This window comes from Macaca thibetana, chromosome 18 (assembly GCF_024542745.1).
Source record: "Macaca thibetana thibetana isolate TM-01 chromosome 18, ASM2454274v1, whole genome shotgun sequence".
NCBI lineage: Eukaryota > Metazoa > Chordata > Mammalia > Primates > Cercopithecidae > Macaca > Macaca thibetana.
The window spans coordinates 49945395-49966652 of record NC_065595.1 but is presented as its reverse complement, the minus strand read 5'-3'; the positions used below and the strand labels follow the sequence as shown (position 1 = coordinate 49966652).

Sequence of the window (21258 nt, the reverse complement as noted above, 5' to 3'; positions counted from 1 at the left end):
CTTTTTGAAATTATTATTTGGCAGAATTCTATACACATATCTGAATATCACAACATGTCACAAAAACATAAATTTAAATAATATCAGCAAACCTAATTATGTTATTTAAGTGACTGACATATAGATATGTAATAACCCAAGGGTTAAAATAAAAATATTCAGTAAAAGGGGACTATTTAGAAAATAAAGCTATGTATAAATAGTTTTTACTAAGCAAATGTTAAGGATATGTTAGTCCATTTTGTATTACTAAAACAAAATACCTGAAAATAGGTAATTTATAAAGAAAAAAGGTTTATTTGGCTTATGGTTCTGGAGGCTGATAAGTCCAAGATTTGGCACCTGTATCTGGTGAGGGCCTCAGGCTGCTTCTACTCATGGAGGAAAGTGGAAGGGAGGTGAGTCTGTGCAAAGAGTTCATATGAGAGAGAGGAAGCAAAGGAGCAAATCCAAGGAATGCCAGACCCTTTTTAATAACCCACTTTCTGGGAAACTAATCTATTCTTGCAAGAGTGAAAACTCACACTTACCTCAGTAGGAGGGCATTAATCTACTCATATGGGGTCTAGCTCCATGACTAAAACACCTCTCTTTAGACCCTACATCTCTACACTGCCACATTAGGGATCAAATTTCAATATGAGTTTTGATAGACATAAACAATATCCAAACCATAAATCTAATTCTTCAACTTCGGAGAAAGAGGGTTCAATTAATTTTCCCCAACACTCCCTCATGCTTACTCTATGCACAAATTTAGGGGAGACTGTCCTTAAAGAAAGAATTTTTAACTGCAAACAGAAACTGATGCCAAGCTCCACAAGGTAGTATACTTGGAAGCAACTGAAGAGCAGACAAAATAATCAGAGATGATTATCATTCATAGTGGCCATCAGTATCTGCTCTGCTGAATTTTCTATTAGGAATTGTTGCTGCGATTTTTGAATCAGCATTATAAGTTTTTGTGTTATTTTTATATAAGGAATAGTTGTATTATTTTATCTACATCTATTGGACATCTCAACCTGGCTGTACCATACATTACTGAAACTCAACATATTCATAACTATATTTATTTTTCCCTCAATCTCAACCTTCTGTTTTTTTCTATTCTTGTTCTATTCTTCTCATCTACTCTAGTTCAAATATAGTAACCATAAAATTATTTTGAACTGCTCCCCATCCTCCACAGTATATTATCACATTGAATTGATTCCATTCCTGTATTTTCTCTCACATTTCTCCTTTCCTTTCCTTCCAAATAACTATAATTTTATTTAAGGTCCATTTATCTCCTGCCAACTTTTCAAATAACTTTATCATATCTCCCTATCCAACCTCTTCCTACTCCAATCTACTCTTTACAGTTGCCAAATCCTTCTAGGGAAGAGCAGATTTTGTTACTTCTCTGCTTAAAAATCATTTTTGGGGGGGAAGGGGGAATCTATATACATATAAACTATAAACCCTTCAATGAGGCCGGGCACGGTGGCTCACGCCTGTAATCCCATCACTCTGAGAGGCAGAGGCGAGCGGATCATGAGGTCAGGCGATCCAGACCATCCTGGCTAACATGGTGAAACCCCGTCTCTACTAAAAATACAAAAAATTAGCCAGGCCTGGTGGCGGGCACCTGTAGTCCCAGCTACTCGGGAGGCTGAGGCAGGAGAACGGTGTGAACCCGGGAGGCGGAGCTTGCAGTCAGCCAAGATCACGGCCACTACACTCCAGCCTGGGTGACAAGTGCGAGACCCCATCTCAAAAAAAAAAAAAAAAAACCCTTCAATGAGGCATAAGTAGAATATTCTTAACTCCTACACACCTGTTGAGACTTACCCTTTTTCTTCCATTCCACACCCCAGGCTTAGAAGATTGGTTACCTCAGACTGTCCACCTTTCTCAGATGACGGCATTCATCCAGTACCCTTGCTAATAATATTTTTTCTGCTTGTAATCATTTCTCTTAGCTTTCCCTCTTAATGAATGACCCTTCGCCCTCCAAGGCCCAATAGAGCTTCTCTTTCCCTGTGAAGATTTTCCATGGCTTTTCTCTCTCCTATTTTGGTATAAAATTCATCACTTCATTTATCCTTTTTACTTTTACCTTTTATAGGTATCTCTTTGATAACTTGTGTCCCATTATGTTGTATTAATATAATTGATGTGAGATTTGGCTTTGGAACACTTGTTCTGCTATCAACTGACTGGGAGACTCGGAGCAAGTTAGATTCCTAGGCCCATTTCCTAACGTGACGAACAGCATTATAGTATCTATCTCATGAGACTGTGATGACAAGTAAATGGCATTGTTTATGTAATGGTCTAAAAAATTCAGTGCCTGATATGCAATAAGCATTCCACAGATGGAAACTATTACTGTTTTTTTAAATCATTGTTATTAATAGTTTATGCACTGATTTTCTCTGCTGGACAGTAAGCTACTTAAGAATAAAATAATCCTAGGTGTTTTATTATTGTATCTCCAATCCATAATGACACGGTGATTTTTATTGGCAATTTATAGGTATTGATCAAATTAATAAAGAAAAGGAGATAAAAATTTAAAAAAAGAAAAAAATACATTTATTAAATTTATCTTTATTTTTTAGAGACAGGGTCTCCCTACGTTGCCCTGGCTGGACTTGAACTACTGTGCTCAACCAAGCCTCCCAAGTAGCTGGGACTATCTATGGGTGCATGCTACCGTGCTTGGCTTACACCTGAATTTATCTTTATTACATGATTACATGATTTGTACCATGATCTATCAAACTGAGTATTTTACAGTGCCATTAAGAAACAGATGATGGTCCTGAGTTCCAAAAGACAAAATAAGAGACTTTGTGTATGAGCAACAATAAAACATATCCTTTCTTTCTTTCTCCTCTAATTAGGATTGATCAGCTTTTTTATTCATACATTTAGCCAACTGAGACAGGAAAGGTGAGGCATTTTCTTTCCAAGGCAAAAGGATTGATTTACTACATTGGAACAAGACAGGGATGAATAGTATGACACTGTACAAAATCATACACTTTAGAAGCAGTGTTTCAACTCCAGTACTCAGTAATATTATCAATTATCAAAGCTCAGTTGCAAGATAAATTTTATCAATGCCCCACATATAATGTTTTTTCTTTTCATTTATTTATATTACCCATGCTTCATCTAATAATTTCTCTGTGTTCTAAAACCTACACCTTGTCACTTCTAGAAGATTCATAATTATTTTGTTTTTGTAAGGAGGCTAGGAAAAAGACAGAATTGAAGACACGATAGCATATGAGGAAGACGTATTTAGTACCCAGTTGTGTTTAAGTGTATTCATCAATTAAGTGCATAGATAACAGTGCACTCTTTTTTTTATTAACCTGATAAAGACCAGAGAACTTGAGAAACATCAGGGAAATGGGAGTGACTTATACAGTGCATGGTTTTATGTCTAAGAACTAACATGACAAGAAAACACTACATCGACCTGTATAAAAGATCACCAATATTTCTGTATTTAGGTGAATTATTGAGTCATAGTATATGGCTGAAGTAAAATTTAAAAGAAATAAATTATAAGGAGCTTCAAATATGTTATTTTAAACAGGTAGCAGCACTAGGCTTATCATATGTATCCTCACAGTTTATAAATAAGAAAATTAAGACTCAGACGTATATTACGTTTTTATGTTTAAAGTCCATGGATTTAGGAGAAAAGTAGAGTTAGAATTTGCATTAACATGTTTTTTGCTTTTATTATTATGCCTTCCTTTACATTTATGCTTTAAGTTCACATTTTCTTATTTTGTGAAGGAAAGTTTGGTCCATCTTTGTGAAGGAAGGTAGAGTATTAGCATTTTTCTGGATGCTGTCAAGTTAAATATACCAAATATATTCATTGACAAATCTCCACACATATGTTGATTGCATTAGTTTAGGGTTATGAAGAGTTAAGCAATTAAATTTTTCAAATACTGGCAGAATAAAGTAAAGGGTAGTATAATTGCTTCTATACATTTGCACTTGAGATTATTCAGAGTGGTTTTTGCCAAAGTAGGATTTGAAAGGTCACCAGCATTCTCGAGCTCTCTGCTGAGCAGAGTTCTACCCAAATTCACTTTGGGAAAGTCCAGATGAAAACTCACAGCTTTTCTTGGTGACGGTTGCCAATCACACCTCACTGTAATTCTAACTGTGGCTTCTTGGCCGCTTGCAGTGGTAGTTTCCTGTGCACTGCAACAAGACTCTTCCTAATTTGTTACTTTTATTTACACAGGAATATCAAAGGTTTTAATTTTTATTTTGTGTTCAGGTATCACTTAAATTGAAATTTCTTATATATCTCCAACTACCAACCAACACTTCCTTCAGGTCTTTGAGTCAGTGTGACATTCCACTGAATATTTACTCCCCACATAATAACTCAGAGCTAACAGTGTTCAAAAGAATAAATGAATGCATGAATTCTAAGCCTTTTTTTTTTTTTTTTTTTTGAGACAGGGTCTCACTTCCCTCACCCAAGCTGGAGTGCAATGGCATTATCACGGCTTACTGAAGACTTGATCTCCCTGGCTCAAGTGATCCTCCCACCTCAGCCTTCCAAGTTGCTAGGACTGCAAGCATAGGCTGCCATACCTGGCTAATATTTTGTATTTTTAGTAGAGTCTGGGTTTCACATTGCCCAGGCTGGTTTCAAACTTCTGGACTCAAGGGATCTACCTGTCTCAGCCTCCCAAGGTGCTGGGATTATAGGCATGAGCCGCCACACACAACCAAATTCTAAGCTTTTGGGACCTCTAAGAGATAAAGCACATTACAAGAGTAGAAATGTGCCAACACTATTTTAGTAAGAAAGATGACTTTAATGCCTGCAAAATATATAAATTCACGCTGATTTCAATGACATCTAAGTATTATGACCACCATACACACCTAGGAGGTAACTTTTTATCTCTTCCTTTCTTCTTTAAACTAGGTTCAAACCTAACATAAAGAAAAATTATTTCTCAGCTTCTCATATTCAGTAAAGCCCTGTAAAATAATCATAGCATTAAGTACATAGGTAATAATAGTGCCTCACATTTATATAATGCTTTATAATTTATGGATTTCTTTTAAGAATGATCTCATTTTATCTTCAGAACCGCCTTTTGTTCTATAGAAGGCAAGCATAGGTATATGATCCTTCATCTGTTATTTCAAAAGCCAAAAACTCTGAAGACCAAAAGTTTTATGATTTATTGTAAAGTTTGTTGCCAGAACTCTTTTTTTTTTTTTTTTTTTTTTTTTTTTTTTTTTTGAGACGGAGTCTCGCTCTGTCGCCCAGGCTGGAGTGCAGTGGCTGGATCTCATCTCACTGCAAGCTCCGCTTCCCGGGTTTACGCCATTCTCCTGCCTCAGCCTCCCGAGTAGCTGGGACTACAGGCGCCCGCCACCTCGCCGGCTATTTTTTTGTATTTTTAGTAGAGACGGGGTTTCACCATGTTAGCCAGGATGGTCTCGATCTCCTGACCTTGTGATCCGCCCATCTCGGCCTCCCAAAGTGCTGGGATTACAGGCTTGAGCCACCGCGCCCGGCCGCCAGAACTCTTTTAAAGGCAAAACTATTATGAACTTTTTTGAGGCAGTTTATGTATCTTACTTTTCCCACTTAGTGTAAATATTCAAGAATCGCTGCAAATATATTAATGTGTTTCTTTGTGGAGTGCTGCCCCAGATCCTACGTGGTATTAAACAATATGTGATGTATGCACCCATTATTTTTCTAAATTTGAATTTAGACACAACTGGATCTACAGGTTTTAATGCATTGTGGGACACTTCGATATGATGAGTTTAATGATGAAAAAACTAGCTTCTAATAGTTAAATTAACTCATCCACAGTCATACTTCAAGGTAATTCTCATTTCAGGTCTAGTGTTTTGATGACTTTGTTTGAACATATATTTGCTACATAAAGAAGGAGATTTTTATTTGGTGCGATAAACAGTAAAGATTTTGTACCACAGTAGTTAACTTTTAAATACACTATTTGTCTGGCATGAGTTGGGGGCAAAGTATGATTTTTCATTCTTGTGTAAATTGGCACATGAAAAACTTACAAGTATTCTGAGAAAGAAGAAATATAGATGTTTCTCAACCTATAAAGTATCTAAATGACAGACCTTCAAAAATCTGAGTGGATATTTACTCAGAGTGAAAGTCAACTTCTTATTCAACATAGTGCTTCTGCCAATAAATATTTAATTACAAGTAGACATTCACTGATGTTTCCAAAATAAGCATGCTTACTGAAAAGGAATATGTTTTTCTGATCCAGATAGACTATTTCTTCTACCCTCCACAACCTTGTAATTCTCTTTAAAGATATGAAAGTTCCCATATCAAAATAAGTTAAGCAGCCTTTTAGGGAGCTACTCACTATTCTAAGTGCTTTTTGTATAATAGGATTTAACCTTCACAGTAAACTTATGACTTAATTACTACTCTTATTCCCATTTTATAAAATAGGAAACTGAAGCATGGAGAGGTTAATTGACTTCCTCATGGTCACACAGTAAGTGACCAAGCTAGAAATTTAACCCATGCAGTCTGGCTCCACAATGTTTATGCTTATCCTCTGTACCATACTACAGAACATCCAGAGTATTAATGAAACAAAGCGGGTCCTCTAAGTATTAATACTTAGGAGATAATCAATCAAGACCTCAAATATAGGTGAATAAAGAGAAAGAATGGAACAAGAAACAAATTTATCACATATTGTCAGATAACATTTAAGCTAATGCAGCATTAAGGTTAACTTAACGCAACTTTACCTGATTTTAACTTTTAAAGTCTATAACCAATGCCAATGAAGGGTTTGATTGAGGTATGTATGATTTCTTTTTCATTGTATGTGAGATCACATGGCTTCAGAATTGCATTATTAATGATAAAAGAGACCCCAAAATATACTAAACTGGTCTCCAATTTCATCTTTAGTGTGGTGTTAATAATACATATTGTCATCCTTTTAAAAGGATAAAAGAGAAGCAATTTTACTCTCTATCTTTGGGTGCACTTTTCAAGACTCTAGACATCAAAGATAGAAAGTGATTCCTGACAGACAGAAAACAAACAATGTGAACCCAATGACTGTCCTAGCTTAGTAAACTGAGAATATTTGCAGGCCATGGTGCATGCAAGGGGAACTCAACAGAAGATTTGAGAAATTGAGAATCAGTGGTGACCAGAGAGGCTAAAATTGGTAGGCTACAGTGCCATTGACAAGAGGGCTCTAGAGATATGCAGAAGGTCATCCCCACTTATTGAGTACTGATCAGCCTACATATATAAGAAAACTACCTAAGGGCAAGCAAAGTCCACCCAAAAGGATTAAAGGAAATAGTGTTGATGCATACATGCAGTGGAGACTAGTGCCTATTCCCGGTAGCTAGACTGGAAGACTTTATGACCCAATGGGCATTAGCTAGATTACTCAAGAGTCTCATCTCAATATAGGGAAACAATTAGCCCTACATTGAGTCATGAGATGGCCCCATGTAACAAATATTAAAAGCAAGACCTGAAAAATTAAAACTATTTTCAGATACCTAGGTGCATCTTACAAACAAAGCATGGAAAAATTATAGAAAAACAAAAATATTCAGAATCAGTAAGTTATAATTAGTGATTTCTGACATTCAATAAAAAATCATGAGTCATGCACAAGGGAGGAAACTATGTCCCATAATAAGAAGTAAATCAATCAACTCAAATCTACACATATATGTAACAGTTGGTAAAATCAGACAATTAGAAGATTAATATAGTTACTATATCACATATGTTCAAAAATATAAATGAAGACATGGGAGATACATGAACAACCCAAGTTGAAAAGACAACTAAAATATCTGAAATGAAAAATATACTAGATGAGATTAATGATAGATTAGACATTGCAGAATGTCTAGAAAATACTAGAAAATTGTAAGGCAGTAATAGAAACTGTGTGAAATGCAACACAGAAATAAAATGGAATTTTAAGTATTAACAAAGCATCAGCATCTTATGGGGCAAGTTTGAGTGGTCAAATATTAGAATCTCTAAAGTACAGGAAATAGAGAGGAATATAGAAAATATTTAAAGCTATAATATATCCAGAAATTTTCCAAATATGATGAAATCTATAAAACCAAAACTTCAATGCATCTCAATTATAAGAAATAAAACAATTATACCAAAACAAATCATAATAAAAATTCTCTAAATTAGTGACAGATAAAATATTAAAATTAGGCAAAGAAAAAATACATTACAAACAAAGTAACAACGATAAAAATGTCACATTTGTACCTTGAAACACTGTGAAAAATAAGACAACAGAACAGCATTTTTAAAGACAAAAAGGGGAACAAAGCCTGTCAACTCAGAATTATAGATGCAGCAAAAATGAGTTCCAAAAGTGATAGTAAAATAAACACTTCTTATGGTAGATAAAGCTGAAAACCTTGAAAACCAGTAGTCTCAAGCTATTAAAAAAAGCAAAAGGAATCTCTCTGGTCAAAATGAAAATTATTCTGCATAAAACCTTAATATACAGAAAGGAAGAAAGTGTACTGAAAGTGATAACAAAACATGAGAAAATTTATAATTCTTGCTTACCTTTTTAATCTATTAAAATATAATTGCCTGATTAAACAAAAATGATGTGGGTATTTCTTGCAGTTTATTATATAGTTAATATAAAATGTATGACAGCAATAATGTAAAGAATAGGATAAGAAAAACGCAAGTATACTAGGTAAAATTCTTATACTGTATACACAGTGCTATAATGTCACCTGAAGGTAAAGTGTGACAACTTAAATATTTTTGCTATAAATCCTAACAGAATCATAAAAAGAAAATTAAAGAGTTACCACCAATAAAATATTAAGCTATAAGGGAATCACAAAAAGTAACCTGAAGGAAGGCAAAAAGAGAGGAGAGACAGAACAAAGAAAAACTGGGGAAAATGGAAAATAAATAGAAGGAGACTAGACTTAAAACCAATCTTATCAATACTCAAATATAAAAAACCTAAACATTCATTTCAATAATACTGTCAGATTGAATAATAAACACAGAACTTTGCCGTATGCTAGCTCTAAGAAACACTTTTAAACGTGTGGAAAGACAAACATACATTTAAATTTAAAGGGTGGAAATGATATACTATACTAACTCTAATCTAAAGAAAGTTGTAGTAGTCATATAAGTATTAGATAAATCCAACTACAGAGAAAAGAATATTACCAGGAATAAAGAGGACAATTTCATAATAATAAAGAGGTCAATTAATTAAAATGGCATATTACTAATAGTTTATGCCTACAACTGAGATTTAAAATGTTAATAACAAAAAATCTTTAAAACATCTTTAAAATAAAATAAAAATATCTTTATGAGAAAGATATTTTTTAAACTTCCATGAAGAATTAATTATCTTCAGCACTTTACGAGGCCAAGGAAGGAAGATCACTTGAGCCCAGGAGTTTGAGACCAGCCTAGGCAATGTAGTGAGACCTTATCGCTACAAATAAAATAAAATATTAGCCCAGCATGATGACATGTGACATGTGTCTGTAGTCCCATTTACTTCAGAAGGTGAGGTGGGAGGATCACTTGAGCCCAGGAAGCAGAGGTTGCAATAAGCAGAGATCACACTACAGCATTCCAGCCTAGGTGACAGAGTAAGAGCCCATCTCAATAAAAAAAAGAATTTATTACCAAATTATGTAATAAATGTTTATATATAATAAAAAATTAATCTATAGCAAAATAGAAGTGTATTAACAACAAATTTACAGAAAAATATATACAAACAGCTGATAAATACATTTTTTAAATGATATTCTAATAGCAAAAGTAAAACAGAAAATATTTTACAATCATCTGTAACAAGTAAAAATCAGATAATATCAAGTTCTAGTAATAATGTAGAGTAATTTGAACTCTCAAGCCTTTTGTGTAAACTATAAATGAATAAAATTTTGGAGAACAATTCATCAATAGCTAGTGTAGCTGAAAATACATGACATACGACCAAGCAATGCCATTTATAGTCCCACATATGAATGAAAAGATGCTACCAAACGAAAACTGCATCATTATTTATAAAGACAAGAAAGAATGCAAACAACATGAATTTCCATTGAAAAGATTGTGGAAATATAGTCTTTATACATTATGGAATATTTAAATAAAATATTATATATAGCAATTATAATACCATAGACACCAATGACCATGACACAGACCATGTTATGAGATTTCTAAATCCTTTCACATTTTATCATTTTTTGTTCCCTAATTGTGAAGATGATTTGTTGAACCTATTCTTTTTTTTTTTTTTTTTTTGAGACGGAGTCTCGCTCTGTCGCCCAGGCTGGAGTGCAGTGGCCGGATCTCAGCTCACTGCAAGCTCCGCCTCCCGGGTTTACGCCATTCTCCTGCCTCAGCCTCCTGAGTAGCTCGGATTACAGGTGCCCGCCACCTCGCCCGGCTAGTTTTTCGTATTTTTTTTAGTAGAGACGGGGTTTCACTGTGTTAGCCAGGATGGTCTCGATCTTCTGACCTTGTGATCCACCCATCTCGGCCTCCCAAAGTGCTGGAATTACAGGCTTGAGCCACCGCGCCCGGCCGAACCTATTCTTTTTAATGTCTTCTAAGTCTTTGGTACTAGAGATCTACCAGTGTAAGTCCTTAGGAAGTTATCTTTTCTTCTTCACCCATCTAAATAAAAACTTCTATAATAATATTAATATATCCATATAATTGTACATTAGGCCAGATAATTCAGGTTATTACATTTATTGGAGCAAGAAAATTTTTAAAAAGCATAATCAGTTTTTTGCCACTAGACTTGTTATGTAAATAGAGAATGATGCACATGTCATCTACATTTAATGTAAACTTAAGTTGTGACATTTGAACTCAATTGTGATGAACAAGATAGCACAGATGAGGTGACAATTTAAAGTCTCTGATTTCAATTACTGCATGGAAAAATAGTTACTATGTACTTTCAAATTGCTATACGGATCATAGCTCCTGTATTTATGCATACATTACTAGCCAATAATAAAAAAAATTCTATTACAGTAAATATGAATATTACACCAATCTATTTTAATTTATGATAGAATCTCTCCTTTGAGTTTGTGGGCATTAATGTATACTGCTTGAAATATTGCAAGTAGATTTTCTATTGTTATTGTGGAAAAACTTATAAAAACATAAATTCAAAAAGGCAAAAAACCTAATACCACCTACTGCCAGCTCACTATTATAAATGTATTCTCAACAGGGGGAACAACATTTTAAGGTCATAAAGGTCAAGAAAATTCCTAAAAATTTAAAATAGAAATTATAAGCTTCTACAGGATAATACAAATATTCATTCTTTGGGCCCCTAGCGTCAGTTAAACATTTTAATTGAATACTTCTACCACCAGAAATCTTAGCAAATATACTTAATAAAAGATGCATAGATTTCTATTTGCTATTAAACTTAAAAAATATATGGTAGGTAGGACTTCAAGATGACTGACTAGAGGTGTCTGACACTCACTTCCTCTCAAAGAAATACCAAAGCAGCAGGTGGATAAGCACCTAATGAATACTGCAGCTACGAGAAGACACTGGAATTCATTAGGAAGTGACATGAAAACTCTGAGGCATGGAAGAAAAGGAAAGCAAAGCAGCCAGTCCAGCAGAGATCAACCTGAAGCCAGAAGAAACTGCCGATTGTGAGGGAAAAAGTGAAAAAGAGACCCTCAGTAGTCCACATTTCTACCATGGACTCCTGCAATCCTAACTATGGAAGAGCCCCTCAGCCCTTGTGGGCCCTGAGACTAGTATAAGCAGCTGACTGACTGGAGTCCATATGATGGCATTATTTTAGATAGGGAGTTCATGCTGGCTCCCACATACCAAATGAGTTCCAAGCAGCTGCAGCACAGTGTCATTTTGAGAGTTTAGTGCACATCAAGCTACATTCTGCTCTGGGGCCCAATAGTCCCTGCATCTCCACATCCCGGGAGTCCTGCTGATATTCTCCCGCATCTATGCAGAAGGCTGCAGCATAATAATACCAGCTGAATCCAGTGGTGTAGCCAGGTTCCCAGCACTCTATCTCACACAGTTCCTTATGTCCCAGAGAATAGGTTGTGCAGCATACCAGAGAGGCTTCCGTTAGTATAAGAGGAAAGCTGCCTGCCCAAGGACATTGCCACTGACGGCATGCCACCTCCCGTGGCAGGTCCTCTGCCTTCTTGCATGGGCCTTCAGAAGGCTTGTGGACCAGCCAAACTGTGTGTTGTCCCAGGGCCTGATGACAACTCTGCCTCTCCTGCCATCCCTGCTAGAATCTGCATGTACCTTCAGAGTCCCTGAAGATAGACATACCTGGCCCACCACTGCTGGTACCAGCACCAGAACATGTCATCCAGTGGACCGGGGATTAATGTGCACCTACTGCTGTCATCACAAGTGACCAACCATTATCACTACCTGGGGGCCCAAGGACATGCCCACACAAGCTGCTGCCACCACCACTGGCACCCAGGCATGTCACCTGGAAGCCCAAAGACTGGCTCACCTTGACTTGTCACAACTGGTGCCCACATGTTCTACCTGGGATCACAGGACCCACAACCTTGGCTCACCGCCATCACCACTGGTGCCCAAGGACTATCTCCAGCAAAGCTTCACCTCAGCCTCCACAAACAGCAGCAGCCTAAGCTGCTCAGGAACTCACAGACACCACTGACATTAATTAGAACCAAAGAAATTATATGGGAACTACACTACTGCACCTACCCAAAATCAAAGCCAAAGCACTTTAGCCAGTCAACACTACAGCTACATCTAAAGGAAAAAGTCTTTCCTTATAAAATCCAATCCATAAAATCAGAAGTACCTGTTACACCAGATGCACAGATACCAACATAAGGACACAAGAAACAAAAAAAATAAGGAAATATGACATCTCTAAAGAAGCACAATAATTCTCCTGTAATCAATACCCCCAAAATAAAATGTAGATGAATGAAAAAGAATTCTAAATGATATTACGGAAACTGAGTGAGATACAAGAGAACACATGTAACAATACAGATATCAAGAAAACAATTAATAATCTGAAAAATGAATTCAACTGAGACAGATATCACCAAAAAAGAACAAAACCAAAATCCTGGAAACGAATAATTCAAGGAATTACATAAAAACTCAATTGAGAGTTTCAGCAAAGACAAAATCTAGCAGAATAAGGAATGTATGAACCTTAAGACAGGTCTTTTGAAATACCCCAATCAGACAAAAACAAACCAACAAACAAACAAGAGGAAGAAGAAAGTATTAAAAAGAACGAAGAAAGCCTATGTGACATATGGGACACCATAAAGTGAACAAATATTCTAATTTTGAAAGTTCCAAAAGAAGAAGAGATCAGCAGAACCGTGGAAGACATATTCAACAAAATAATAGTTGAAAAATTCCCAAATATTTCAAGACATCCAGGTGAAAAAAAAAAAAAGCTCACAGACTTTCAAATAGATTCAACCCCAAAATGTCTTCTCCACAGCACATTATAGTCAAACTCTCAGCATCACATACAAAGAGAAGTTTCTAAATACAGCAAGAGAAAAGCGTCAAGTCATACCAAGGGAATCAGCAGCAGACTAACAGTGGATTTTACAACAGAAATTTTATAGGGTAGCAGAAAATCAAATGATATATTCAAAGTGATGAAAGAACAAATCTCCAGCCAAGAATACTGCTTCCAGCAAAGCCATCCTTTAAAACTGATGAAGAAATAAAGTATTTTCAAGACAAACAAAGGCTAAGGGAATTCGTCACTATTAGACTGATCCTGTAAGAAGTACTAAAGAGAGTCCTATACCTGAAAGTGAAAGGAAAATATCTACTATCAAGAAAACACATGAAAATATAAAACCCACTGCTAGAGCAGATATGCAAATAAAAAAGAGAAAAGAATCAAAAGTTATCACTATAAAAACCTTTTTATTATTGTAAAGGTGAGCAATAAAAGAGGAATAAAGGAACAAGGATAGACAAAACTATCAGAAAACAATTAACAAAATAACATGAGTAAGTCTTCACCTAACAATAGCAACCTTGAACATAATTGGTTTAAATTACCCAGTTAAAATATATCCACTGGCTGAATGGATTAAAAGAAGAAAAAGGCCCAACCATATGCTACCTACAAGAAATTTGCCTCACCTGTAAAGACATACTTACAACTGACAGGAAGGCATGAAAAAAATATTACAGATGAGCAGAGCCAAAAACATGCAGGAGTAGCTATATTTATAAAAGAAAATATACTTAAATAAAAAAATTAAAAGTGACAAGAAGGTTACTATGTAATAATAAAGAAATCAATTCTGAAAGGGGATATAGCAATTGTAAATATATATGCACCCCAAACTGGATCACCCAGATATATGAAACAATTATTAGAACTAAAGAGAGATATAGGATTCAGTATAATAACAGAGACTTCAGCACCCCACTTTCAGCACTGGACATATCACCAAGAGAGAAAATCAACAAAGAATAATTACATTTGATCTTCACTGTAAAGCAAATGGACCTCACAGACATTTACAGAGCATTTTACCCAACAGCTGCAGAATACAGTTTCTTCTCATTAATGCATAAAACATTCTCTAGGATAGACATATGTCAGGCCACAAAACTAGTTTCAACAAGTGTTTGAAAATTGAAGTTATATCAAGCATCTTCTAGGACCACAATAAAATAAAACTAAAAATCAGTAACAAAAGGAATCTTGGGAATTCTAAAACTACATAGGAATTAGGCAACATGCTCCTGAACAATCATTGAGTTCAGAAAGAAATTTAAAAAGGAAATTAAAAGGTTTTTGGAAACAAATGAAAATTGAAATGCAATATATAAAAACTTATTGGATACAGCAAAAGGAGTGCTGAGGGGAAAGTTTCTGGCAATAAATGCCTACATTTGAAAAGTAGAAAAATTTTCAACAATTTAACAATGCACGTCCATGAACTAGAAAAGCAAGAGCAAATCAAAACTCAAATTAGGGCAGAAAAAGAAATAATAAAGAGGAGAGCATAACTAAATAAAATAGAGAAAAAAAATTAATAGAAACAATCAATAAAATAATGTTGGTGTTTTGAAAAGTTGAACAACTGATAAACTTCTACCTTGACTAAAAAACCAAAAGAGAAGTCTCAAATTAATAAAATGAGAAACAAAAAAAGGACACATTACAATGGACACTATGGAAATACAAAATATTATTAGAGACTTTTACGAACAACTTGATGCCAACAAATTGAAAAACCCAGAGGAAATGGATAAATTTCTGGACACAATCTGCCAAGATTGATCCAAGAAGGAATTGAAAACAAGAACAAACCAATTATCAGTACTACGATTGAGTTAATAATAAAATATCACCCACAAAAGAAAAGTCTAAGACTCGCTGGCTTTACTGCTGAAATCTTCCAAACATTGAAACAAATCGGTCTCACATTATTCCAAAAAATTTAAAGAGGAAGAAATAATTTCTAACTTATGCTATGAGGCCAGCATTACGCTAATAACAAAACCAACCAGACAAGGATACAACACAAAAATAACACTATAGGCTAATATCCCTGATGAACATAGGTGTAAAAATTTTCAACATAGTACTAGCAAACTGAATCCAACAACATATCGAAAAGACAGTACATCATGCTCAAGCAGAATTTTATCCAAGAATGAAAGGATGATTCAACATACACAAATCAATAAATGTGATACACTACATCAACACAGTGAAGGACAAAAACTGTGATACTCTTAGTACACACAGAAAAAGCATTTGATAATAGTCAACATTGCTTCATGATAAAAACTCTCAATACATTAGGCATGGAAGGAACAAAACTCAACATAATAAAGACCATATATGACAAACTCATAACAAACATCATATTGAATGTGGAAAATCCGAACATCTTTTCTCTAAGAACTGGAACAAGACAAGGATGATCACTATCATCACTCTGATTCAACAAACACTGGAAATTCTAGCTAGAGCAATCAGACAAGAGAAAGAAATAAAAAGCATACAAATTAGAAAAGAGGAAGTAAAATTATCCCTCTTTGCACATAACATAATCTTACAGGTAGAAAAATCTCAGGACTCCACCAAAGAAAATATTAGAACTGATAAATTCAGTAAAGTTACAGTATAAAAAATTAACTTACATCAGTAGCATTTCTATATGCCAATAACTAGTTGAAAAGAAATCAAGAAAGCAATCCCACCTACAAGAGCTACCAAAAGAAGCCTAAGAATAAATTTAACTAAAGAAATGAAGCACCTCTTCAGGAAAATCTAGAAAACACTGATGAAAGAAGTTGAAAAGGACACAATTTGAAATACATCTATGCTCACGAATAAAAATAATTAGTATTATCTTAAAATTATCATGCACCCAAAGCAATTACAAAATCCAAGGCAATCTGTATCAAAATACCAATTACTTTCTTCACATCAATAGAAAAGCAATTCTAAAATTCATAATGGAACTACAAAATAACCTGAATAGTCAAAGCAATACTGAGGAAAAATAGCAAAGCTGATTGCATCACACTACCAGGCTTCAAAATATACTAAAAAACTATGGTAGCCAAACACTATTGTACTGATATTAAAAAATGTACACAAGTGTAACAGAATATAGAACTCAGAAATCAATACACATATTCATAACTACTTGATTTTCCACAAAGGCACCAAGAATGTACCACAAAGTCACAAGAAATCCACCAAGAGGGGAAAGAACATCCTCATCAGTAAATTAAATTGTGTGGGAAAACAGGATATCCATATGCAAAAGAAGAAACTAGATACTCATCTCTCACCATATACAAAAAATTAACTCAAAGTTGATTAAGGACTTAAATGTAAGTCCTAAAATATAAAACTAGTAGAAGGAGACAAGGGAAATGCTTCAGGACATTTGTCTAGGCAAAATTTTGTGGCTAAGCCTTCAAAAGTACAAGCAACAAAACAAAAAATACACAAATGGAACTATATTAAACTAAAAAGCTTCTTCACAGCAAAAGAAACAATCAATAGAGTGAAGACACAACTTGTAAAATGGGAGGCAATATTTGAAAACTAATCATCTAACAATGAACCAACATCCAGAATACACAAGTAACTCATGCAACTTAACAACAACACGAAAAACAAATAACCTCATTGAAAAGTGGTCAAATATCTGAATAGACTTTTTCAAAAGAAAACATACAAATGGCCACCAGATATATTAAAAATGGTTAGCATCACTAATCTGAAAAATTAAAAAGAAAATTTGATGTCGTGAATCAAAATATCTGCAATGAGATATGATCTCAACCCAGTTAGAATGGCTATTAACACAAAGAAAAAAAATAGCTAATGCTGTTGAGAATGCAGAGAAAAAGCAACTCTTAGACACTGTTGGTAAGAATATAAATTAGCACAGCCATTTTGACAAACAGTATGGAGATTTCTCAACCAATTGAAAATAGAACTTCCATATGACCCAGCAATTCCATTATTGCATATTTATTGAAAAAAATTGGTATATCAAAAAGATACCTGTACCCCCATATTTATTGCAGTACTATTCACAATACCAAAATATGGAATAAAAATATCTATCAATGCATGGATAAGATAAAGAAAATGTGATGTGTGTGTGTATGTATATATACACACACATGTATATATATAAAATATGTATATATACATATATAATATACACATATAATATACACACATACATTATATATACATATATCATATGTAATATGTATATATTATATGTATATATTACATATGATATATATACATTATATATTATATTATATACACATATATATTATGTGTGTACATATATAGACACACAATGGAATACTATTCAGTTATCAAAGAGAATAAAAAAGTGAATGAATTCCTGTCATTTGCAGCAACATGGATGGAATTGAATTATATTCACTTACATTAAGTGAAATAATCCAGTCACTGAAAGACAAATACCACATGTTCTCACTTATATGGGAATTAATAAATTTATCTCATGGATGTGGAGTGTAACGACGGTTACAAGAGACCAGTAAGGGTGTGGTCGGGGGATGAAGGAGGTTGTTTAATGGGTTTAGGCGTATAGATAAATAGTAGGAATAAGTTCTGGTATTCAATAGCACAGTAGGGTCACTATACTTAACAACAATATATTATATATTTCAAAATAGCTAAAAGAGAAGATATGAAATATTCTCAACATGAGGAAATGACAAATATTTGAGGTGATGAATACCCTAATTACCCTGTTTTGATCATTAAACATTGTATGTATCAAATATCACATGTATTCCATAAATATGATTATTATGTATGAAAATTTTAAAACTATGTTAAATACTACTTTACACTCAATAGAATTATAAGCAAACAAACAAATACAACTGACAAAGTCAAATACTGAGCAGGTAGAAGTTTCCATCAGTGCTAGAGGAAGCAGAAACTCATAAAAACCCCTTTAAAACACACACACACATATATGTATGTGTTCCCATACACATATATTACACACACACACACACACACACATATATATATGTGCCTAGCCTTTGACACAGCATTCTTTCTTTCAAGCATTTTCCCAAGAGAAATAAAATCATCTATCAGTGATAAGATGTACAGAAAAAATCCATATAACAGCTTTAGTCGCAATAGCCCCAAACTGAAAACAATGCTAGAGTACATTAGCAGATAAATGGATAAACAAATTGTTGTGTATTCTTACAATTTAAAAAAGATGCACTCCATCATGAATGTACCACCCACCTCTATTTACTGCCACCCAATTCATTAGACCATTATCTGCCTTTGTGCCCTGACAAGGTTTCCTTTAACTAGAGGTCAGGATAAAACTGAAGCATGATCTATTTGAAATTCAGATTTAATTTTATATTGACATCCATATGCAATCTTGACTAAGTAGACTTTTTGTAAAAATGTTAAAGTTTAACATATTATTTATTAAGTATGATGAGCCATTGTTATTGTTGTTTATGCCATATGTGGGGTTGGCAAGCCAGGCAACTTAAACTTCATTTTTATAGAAGAAAAGTTGAGTCTCCACATATAATTGCTATATTAAAGTTGTAAAGTTTGTTTTAATTATAATGTATTTTTCTAAATGTTATTTCTTGTTTGCAAAGAGTCACATTCTCTGACGAATGCTGTGTTAAATTAGGCAGCACTTGTGGAATCTGGTTGCTGTGTAAAATTCTAAACACCACTTGTTTTATTGGAAAGAAATTGCATTCATCAGTGAATGAGTCATTAAAATTATGTATATCCACCTCAGCTGTGTTATCTTGAAGGCTTAGGCTGAAAGCTAAAAGCAAAAAACAAATCCCACCAATATTTCAAAAGTGGACATAAGTCTTTTTGTAGTTAAAATCTTTCAGTATTTATTATAGCTGCTAGGTCAATTGTTACTGCAATTTTTAAAAGCAATTAATTCCTTCTATTATTTTTTCCTTTATTTTTATTAAGTTCACAGATTATGGGAGAAATGGCTTGATATTTTTAAGTTCTTTATTTCGTTATGTTATTTTCTTTTGCTTTACAACGTATGGATCCTACTGAGATTTAGCAATCTGTTGCAGCTTCCAAATTGTTTTCTACCTGAAGCCAAAGCAAGGAAGTCTTTAAAATTATGTCAGTATAATAAAATGTCGATAAAATACTATAAAAATAAAAGTTTCAACCCATAAAATTCAGTTTTGAGTTATATAACAATGTTCAACATAAGATATATAAAAATCTAAGGTATGAAAATATAAATATTGTTTTTCTAAGTTATTAAACAGCTTTGAAGTAACTGATTTTCATCATACTACAGTTAATCTTTTTTAAAAACAAAAGTGAGAAAGAAATAAGACCCAAAAGCTCACTTCAAAACATAGTGAGGCCAGGCGTGGTAGTTCACACTTGCAATCCCAACACTTTGGAAAGCTGAGGAAGAAGGATGGCATGAGATCAGGAGTTCAAGACCAGTCTGGGCAATATAGTGAGACCACGTCGTCTCTACCAAAAAACCAAAACAAAACAAAATTAAAAAACAACAGTGAAATATTATGAGAATGTCCCTTGCCTGTGCAACATTTCATTACTTACAAGCTCCCTTTAGGTTCCCAGCTTCTTGCTTTACATTACATTGTACACTGTGCTGTACAACACAGTTCTGAAAAGGGTGGGAATCTAACAAATGTACTCAGGGACATTTGTTACATTCTCCACAGGCTCTGTCTACATGTGAGAATTATCAAAAATGGCTTATAAAGGCCAAATTACTATCATAAATTATACACAGGCAGCTCTTAACATGCAAATGACATTCATCCCCAAACACGTGTTTCACACCATCTTAGCTTCCACATCTCCCCACCACCCCCCTCACTTCAAGCCTTCTCCTAGCCATCACCTGTGCCCTGGGCCATTAACTCTTCCCATGGACCACTTCCACAAGATACGTCATCTTGTGTCTTTCCTTTATATTATCCACATTACAAAAGTTGCAAGGAAGTTATATGGTCCAACAATTTTTGCCATGGAAGATTTATAATTGTTCTTTCCTTCTTTTCTTCCTCTCTTTACATCCCTTTCAATATGAGACTGCTAGATGAAATTTTTCTCCTTCTCAATCTGTCCTTGTTTTATGCTGGCCCTAAACTGCTATCACTGGTCATGTCTTATTCACCTCATTTTTCCTGGGAAAGATTATTTTTCTTGGCATAAAAAAATTTATTTATTTATTTATTTATTTCTCCTTGCCTCTCTGAATGATGGCAAGGCAAGAAGATGGGTGGTGAATTGATGCTCTCCACTTCATTCTTTTGCAATACTAAATTTCTATTTCTCCATTTGTCTTAATTGGGTGGACATTATTTTAAATTTTCTCATAAGGAATTGGTAAAATATACATGGTCTTAGGTTACATTTTTTCACAGATCCATTTCTTCTTTATAATTTTTATATTACTGTTTTTATATCTTCCCTCTTATTTTGTGATACCCAATTAGAGATATGAGAGATTAGGCTACCTATTCTAAGTTATCCTCCTAAAATTGTATTACAATTTACATCTGTGGAATTAGCCCATCAAGGC

At 34.2% G+C, this 21258-nt stretch overlaps 1 protein-coding gene across 5 annotated transcripts in view; it reads left to right on the top strand.

Moving 5' to 3' along the window:
• TTR (transthyretin) overlaps positions 1-21258 on the top strand; it is a 1143467-nt gene that overhangs the window by 331277 nt on the left and 790932 nt on the right. Inside the window, exon 1 of one of the 5 annotated variants that reach the window (XM_050768304.1) lies at positions 11328-11332. The exons of the other annotated variants lie outside the window; for them this stretch is intronic. The gene's annotated coding sequence lies outside the window, so the exon portion shown is untranslated. Of the gene's footprint in view, positions 1-11327; positions 11333-21258 lie in introns of those variants that run through there. 5 annotated transcript variants of the gene reach the window in all.